This window comes from Lotus japonicus, chromosome 3, assembly GCF_012489685.1.
Source record: "Lotus japonicus ecotype B-129 chromosome 3, LjGifu_v1.2".
NCBI classification, from domain to species: domain Eukaryota; kingdom Viridiplantae; phylum Streptophyta; class Magnoliopsida; order Fabales; family Fabaceae; genus Lotus; species Lotus japonicus.
Genome location: NC_080043.1, coordinates 10579009 through 10586980, shown reverse-complemented (window position 1 = coordinate 10586980; position 7972 = coordinate 10579009).

Sequence of the window (7972 nt, the reverse complement as noted above, 5' to 3'; positions counted from 1 at the left end):
GATTCGGTTCAAGCTTTGAGTTTGAAGGTTTGTTTTATTGAGGCAAACATATGACGGAGTAGTAATAAGGAAAAAGAAAATATAAATTCAGAAATGAAACAGAGAATGAAAAGAAAGAGTGATTTACTTTGGGTTCTTTCTCAACTAATCAATTCAAGCACATCATTCTAAGCACATGTTCTCATGAATCTCTCCTTGATGTTATAGCCTAAGCAACTACCTATCGATGTCTCGCATAGATAATTCATTCAAACCAAAAGATAAGCCCAATTCCTTGTGTACTTAAACATTTGTTTGAAGCATAAAGATTATAAAGTTCACCCGGTTTTAAATATCGAACCACAGGGATTGTGAGTGAATAGATTCGGTTCAAGTTTTGAGTTTGAAGGTTTGTTTTATTGAGGCAAACATATGACGAAGTAGTAATAAGGAAAAAGAAAATATAAATTCAGAAATGAAATAGAGAATGAAAAGAAAGAGTGATTTACTTTGGGTTCTTGCTTAACTAATCAATTCAAGCACATCATTCTAAGCACATGTTCTCATGAATCTCTCCTTGATGTTATAGCCTAAGCAACTACCTATCGATGCCTCGCATAGATAATTCATTCAAACCAAAAGATAAGCCCAATTCCTTGTGTACTTAAACATTTGTTTGAAGCATAAAGATTATAAAGTTCAGGCCAACAAACCCCAACCCTTCCTCTATTCCTAGTAGCAAGTATAGAAGAGGTAATCCCATAACAAGTCCCTAATCTATAACAAACTTCCGTTCTATTATACAAAAGCATAAAGCTAGCACATGTTCTAACTTGAAACATAAAGCATGGATATGGGATTCAAGGAAAGAAGAAGAACATGTGGGAAAGAACTTAAGATTATAACTTAAAAGGAAAAGTCTTACAAGAAAACCAAAGTAAAAGAAGAGAGATTAGCGAAGCATGGCAAGAGCCATGCTTGGCTAAGAACCTTGAACACAAGCTTGGAAGCCTTCTCTCACTATCCTAGATGATCCTCTACCTCTGAATTTTACAAAGTATGAAAAGATATCCAACTCCCCAAAAGAAAATGACTAAAATCCTATTTATAGGCAAAAATCACGAGTTTGGGCTGTTCCGGGCGCTCAGGCGCCAATTCAAAGCGCCTGAGCGCCAATTCAGAGTGCCTAGGCGCCAATTCCAATTTCTGGAACAGGGCAATTGGCGCCTAGGCGCCAATGGAGCATGCCTAGGCGCTCAGACTCGCTGGAAAGTCCCTTGATCTTCATTTTAACTCCTCTTTATGCCTCTTTAAGCTTCCCTTCAATTCACCAAGCTTCTTGACCTTCCTTCTTCTTCAGTTTCGGACCTGATTACTCTCATCAAAGCTCAAGGAAAAACATCAAGAATACCAACCATTTAATTGCACAAGGGACTCAAAAACTAATGACAATTAACAAAAGACTCAAAACTATACTAAAATGCAACTAAAGTCCTTATAAAACTACATAATTACTAAACTAATGCAAATGCACAAATAAAAGTAAAAATGCATGAGAATGCATGAAACACTACATGAGACACAAGAAAAAGACTCAAAACCTACAAGGAAAAACCATAAAAACATCATATAAACCCGGGTCATCATTCCTACATGTGGTTTATTACTTAGGTCTCCCCCTAAGTATGAGAACCCTCTCTCACAATCACTGCCACAGTGATTAATCTCTTACAACAAGAGTAAAGACGATCTCAAGATCAAACAACTAACACAACAACTCTCAGCTTACAGTAAAAACATAGAGCTGCTGAGAGAACACCAAGTTTGAACAAAACAAGAGTAAACCCTAATTTTCTCAACAAGAAGCACCGCCTAGCAACTAGGTCTAGGTCTTCTTAAGTAGCAGTTGTCTAAGCCTTGTCTTTGATGAGTTTGGGCCAGCAAAGAGTTCACACAAAACATGAAGTTATTAATGAAACAAATCTGCAGAAAATCTTCAAAGATGCGTTTCAGTTGCAGATGAAAACTTCCATAAATATCTCATGTCAAATCCCTAAAACTGATTTGATCACACTTGATATATTCCTTGAACGGCGCACATAAGCTTCCAACAAAACCCTAACTTGATTACCATGTAATCAAAACAAAGCTTCACAGATAACTTAGCCAAGTAGGTTCGAAACCAGGACGTGAAGGAAGCAAAAAGTTGCTGCTACCACTGTGCCACTATATTCTTCATGGCTTATAAAAAAACCATTGTGCCATTATAGATGTTGTCTTATTATAGATGTTGTCTTATTATAGGCAAAGTTATATATATTATTTAGAGCACGAAGATAAACTTTCATAAATTTATATGTGGTTACACCTTTCGAAGTACACCTGCAGTGACACTATTACTTAAATATTTTTAATAATTTGTACTTTTTTATTATATATTTAACTTATGAGTAATGATTATTTGGATACACAAGAATAAGAATGTATTAGACCCATAATTTTAATACTATATATATATATATATGATTTGGAAAGACTTATGAGTAATAGTTATTCTGACAAATCTTATACTAAAAAACTACTTTAAAAGAAAAAAATGGACAAGTCCTAACACACATCACCCCCGCCGAAATTCCTTTCTTGACTTTTTCTCTATTCCATACTATTCTTAGAAACCTCCTTATGTCGTATTTAATTAAAAATACGGCTAAATTTAAATAAAATTTGAAAGCAAAATAAATTTCCTAAAATTAGTTGGTCAATGTCGGTGGTTCTAGTCCGATTAAGGTGTAAAACAAGGGAGGGGCATACCGAAAGGTAGTTGCAACAAGAAATCTCTGCCTCTTGTGGTGTCATATGAATCAAGGGAAGGATCGCTCGGGTGAGGGCAAGAGCTTAAAGGACATAGAACTTAGGGAAGGAATTGTCTCTCTCGTATAAAGGCCATGAGGAGGTGATGATCAAGGGGTTAAAAGCTCACTTAAAGAAAATCTTCCCGATCTTGTATGATGGGTGTCTTCTTTAGTTGTTTTTTTGGGTCGGTTTCGGGGGTTTTGTGCTGGTCTTGGTAGGTATGATGGCCTCTTTTGTTTTTTTTGGGGCTTTGCATTCTTTGTACTTGTAACGCCTTGATTTCTCGAATGTCACTTTAGTAATCTTTCCAAAAACGTGGGTGATTTTTTGCCGAAAATTAAAACTTTATTAAACAGAAACCTAACATTAAAAGGAATAACATAATAAACTCATTTATTAATAATAAAGCATTAGAAGCGTACAATGATTCTTTGAAATTAAAACATAATTATTAAACTAGTGTTCGACCGCTCCCAAACCAACACAACAAGAAGACCTCTAGTTTAGGTTTGAACCCTACAAACAAACTTAGCTCACCCCCAAGAACAGACTTAATTATCAATTATCACACCCCAAAACCGACTCATAGTTCACGTTTCCCCAAGGCCTCCTCCATGTCTCGCAACACATCATTCCACATCATCTGCTCTTGTCGAACCATACATGAACCACCAGTCACGTGGTTGATCTCCCAAGCCTTGTCGTCGTCTGATAAGCGCATAATTGATGCACTTTATGTGTGTCTTTCTAAGCTTCATTATATACATTTTTGTGCTTAATTGTTATGACTTAGCCATGTTTTGACCATTAGTGTTTATTTGGATTATTCTTGGAAAAGAGCTTAATTCTACACTTTTAGTTTCTATGATTGTTTTGCTAGAACAGATTGAATATGGAGCTAGCAATATCTAAATAAGGCCCATAATATGTCATTGGAAAGCTAGCTCGAAGCCCTACAACTTTCATGTTCAGCACAATTGCAGAACAAGCCTCTAACATGGTCAAAATGGCCTTGCAAAGTTGCTGTCGCTAATCCTGCGAGTCTGGAACAGTCTGCACTAAAATGATCATATCTTGGGCTACTGAACTCCGAATTAGGATCCGATTGAAGGCCCGCGAAGCTGACTTAAAGAGCTATAACTCTCATGTTTACCTCGATTGAAGATTCAAACTTGTTGTGAGACCCGCGAATGCCTGATTGTTCAGCAGCTTACTCCTTTATGTGGGCCCGATTTTGTGAAGATTTAGAAAAGATTTAGATAACAAAGATTGTTACTTGATGAACAAGTTTATTTATTAGTATAAATAAGTGAGTTTAGGCTTTTTTTAGACCTCACCACCTCACCACATCTCACCATCACCTCCTCCACCTTCTCCTAATATCTCTCTCCATCTTTTCTAGTATGAGTTGCTAAACTCCCTAGTTAGTCTTAGGATTTTTAATATTCTTGTGTTTACAAACTTGAGGTTCTGTTCTTAATGCAAATTTCTTCTTTATTAATTCTCTTCATCTCTATTTCTGATCTAGGGTTTGCTTAATTCCGTAGTTTTAGAAATAAGAGTTGATGCATGTTCGCTTAGTTCATGTTAGTTCGTAACTGTTTCTTAATCGCTTAGTTTAGGAAACTGTGAATTGATTTTCGCTTAGTTAATCAACTCTCACGAATTAGGGAAAAAATAAGGAAGAATTAATCTTTTGTCACCGATGAAGGTTTGTTGCACTTGAATGTTATAATCCGATGACTAACACTTTCTTTTATTTGATTTAAATCTCTTTTAATTTTTGTTTGCTTACTTTTCAATCAATTCAACCAAACCCCCTTTTTAATTTGCTTTTGTTTTACTCTAATATCAATTAATACTTCACTGAGTCCTTGTGAGATCGATCCTGGTGTTCAACACCTTGTACTGCATTCAAAGCAGAATACTTTGACACGCACCCGCGACAGTGCGTTCGTCATCGTCCATATCAAGTAGTGTTTGATTCACCCTATATCGATGGGCTACGTCCAGTCCTTGACAACAACCAAGATTTTCACTATCAAGTATCGGAGACTTCTCCTTACATTATTGTACATGCCTCTTCAGGAACATTGAGTATTCTTTAGCCACTACCTCTCCAAGCATTGTTGAGTATTCTTGTACGAGCCTCTTCAGGTTCAAAGAGTATTCTTTTCCGCACTACCTCTTCTGGAAAATGAATATTCTTTTATATACTGCCTCTCTAGGCAAAGGAGTATTCTTTTATACACTGCGTCTCTAGGAAAACGAGTATTCTTTTATACATTGCCTCTCCAGGTAAACAAATATTCTTTATCACGCCTCTCCACGCATTGTTGAGTATTCTTTCTCCTACCTCTTTAGGCATTACACATATTCTTTTCCATGCGTCTTCAGGCATATATGAAGTAATTACAATCGAGAGTGTTGTTCATACAGACTTATGAGATGTATACAAGTACGCAATACAATCAATTTATCTCTAGTTGTATAGGATAGAGCTAATATACAATGAAGTGGTCTCAGTACTTTATGGAATTGACATGATCTCCTTGTTTAGTTGACACTGGGCACTCTTGATCAAGATCATTCTTCTGTCTAGCATAGGCATGGATGTTATCCTTGAATTAGCTCAGCCTTGTTATTCTTCATCGTGTTGTTTCTCTTGTATTTGTGGTCTTCTGAAAGTAGGAGTGTAGAACTAGAACATCAACATCAACGATCTTCTTTTTCTTCTTGCTACATAGCTTTTTGATTGAATGAATCAATCAATTTTGCATGTGAGAATTCATGTAGAAGATTCACTACTCAATAGATTGGAAATGTTTCCCCTCAATCAGTGCATTCTATCTCTTCTTCTTCCCCTTCTTCATCTTCATCTTGTCAACAAGATGCATATGACTTTGAAGCTCTATCTCTCAAAAGCATGTTTAGATATGACACTTTAGTTCATATTTTTCTCTTCTTTCTTTTCATCTCTTCTTTTCTCTCAGTATTGACTCTTAAGCTCATATTCTCATCTAAGATGTGTTTGATTGCTTCTAAGCAATTCACTAATCTCTCCATTAGTTCGATCTACAACGAAAACCTTTACCCTTTCAACTACATTTACTATTTATACCAAGTCTTGGAAATATGATCGTTATAGTGTAACTTACTGAGTTTATGCAATGGACATTGGAGAGTAGAAAATAGTCGTTTTGTTCACAGGTCATGTTGACAGCTTCTCTGCTCTGTTTCAGAAGGATGAATACTTTTGACGATGTTGAAGTACGCTTGTGCACAAGTCTTCAGCGTCTATGATAGCTATAAGATATGCTTGGTTGTCTCAACGCATCATGTCAGAGTGTAGTTTGAATCTATGTAGCCGATAGGTCATTGAAGCTTGTGCTTGATAAGACATATTTTCTTTCGGCTCATATGCGTTCCTCATAGATTTTGTGGAAGTGACAACTATGTGCCTTGATTAGTACTGTGTGTTAGGCTCAACTAGTCACGTGTGAACAAGCACAATATTTGACTTTGGTTACTTAGTTCTAGTTGCTTGCTTAGAAGCGATGCTTGATTCCCATTACTTCCTTAGGAGACTTGTTCCTCTTCTGGATGCTTTAGTCATCATGACTATTCTTCTCCTTTGAATACATTTTCTTTGCACAGAAATCGTAGTAATGTATTATGAATTAGTAAGACTGAGTTTTGGACGATCTGAGCTTTAAGCTTTGTCTTACTGGACTTGGGAGATCAGACGTTAGTAGAAACTTGTGCAAGACCTTTGCACATTGTCTTGGCTTTGAGCACTTCAACTTATCAGACTATGAATGTATATACACAGTTGAATTTTAGTGCTTGTTGGAATGACATAGTCTCATAGTATTTCCTTTTGCATCATTCATCTCTCTCATCAGCAATCTTTGTTCTTCTAGATGGAGTGGATATTTGATGCTTTGAGTGACGATGTCTGATTGAGTTGAATTGTTGCTTTCATATTGATGCAAGTCTTGTAGCATTCTTTGGATGGACAAGACTGTTTCTTGCTTTCTTTAGTTCTTCTCTTTGACGCTTCTTCTTTTTGGACGCTGAGCTTTGCTTGTTGAATTATGGAGTCTTCAGATGATGCTTTGTGGGCTTCAACTTGTTGAGCATGTTGACCTTACATATTAATGTACCACAATCTCATATATCATTTCTGAAATTCTGGCAATTGTAGGACAGATGTTCTACCAGATGTCTAAGACATCTTGTATAACATTACTCAAAACACAGTAAATATTGCAGCAAGATAAATGACAGAAAAACTAAAACCACACAAGAGATTGTTAACCCAGTTCGGTGCAATATCACCTACGTCTGGAGGGTTTTCACCCAAGAGAGATAATCCACTATTATAGAGAAATTATACACAAAAGGTCTCACAAGAACTGCCCCAGTTCAACTACCTTTTCTACCTAACTCTACCCGTGGAATATTACTTAGGTCTCCCCCTAAGTATGAGACCTCCCTCTCACTCTCTCTTACACAATCATTGCCACAGTGATTGAACTCAAACACGAGTTACAAAGACAGATCTCAAGATCACATAGTAAACACACAACTCTTAGCTCACAACAATTACATAAATCTGCTAAGAGAACAAGAACAGTATGAACTCAATAAAACCATAATACAATAGTCTCTCTCGATCCCTAGCAAACTAGGTCTTGGGTCTTCATAAGTAATAGTCTTCCAGGCCTTGTCTTCGTTGGGCTTGAAAGATCACAGAGTCCACACACACAATCAGGAAGTTGTTATTAGAAACAAACAGGCAACAATTCTGCACTTGATCTTCGGGTAATCAATAAAAGTGCAGATTTCAACTTCCATAAATAGCTCCAAATCAAACCCCCTTGAACCGGGTTTGATTACACATAGAATATTCCTTGACGGCGCACAGAAGCTTCCCACAATAACCTAACTTGATCACAAAGTAATCAACTTAAAGCTTCACAACTGATCAGCCAAGTTACAGAACGTTTCCCATGGACACATCTCATAGCACGATGTTACAACAACTTGTCCGACATCTTGGCACACAAACATACTTAGCTAAAATGTAGACAATCAACTAAAGGAACAATAATATAATCTCAAATATGAGTTCACA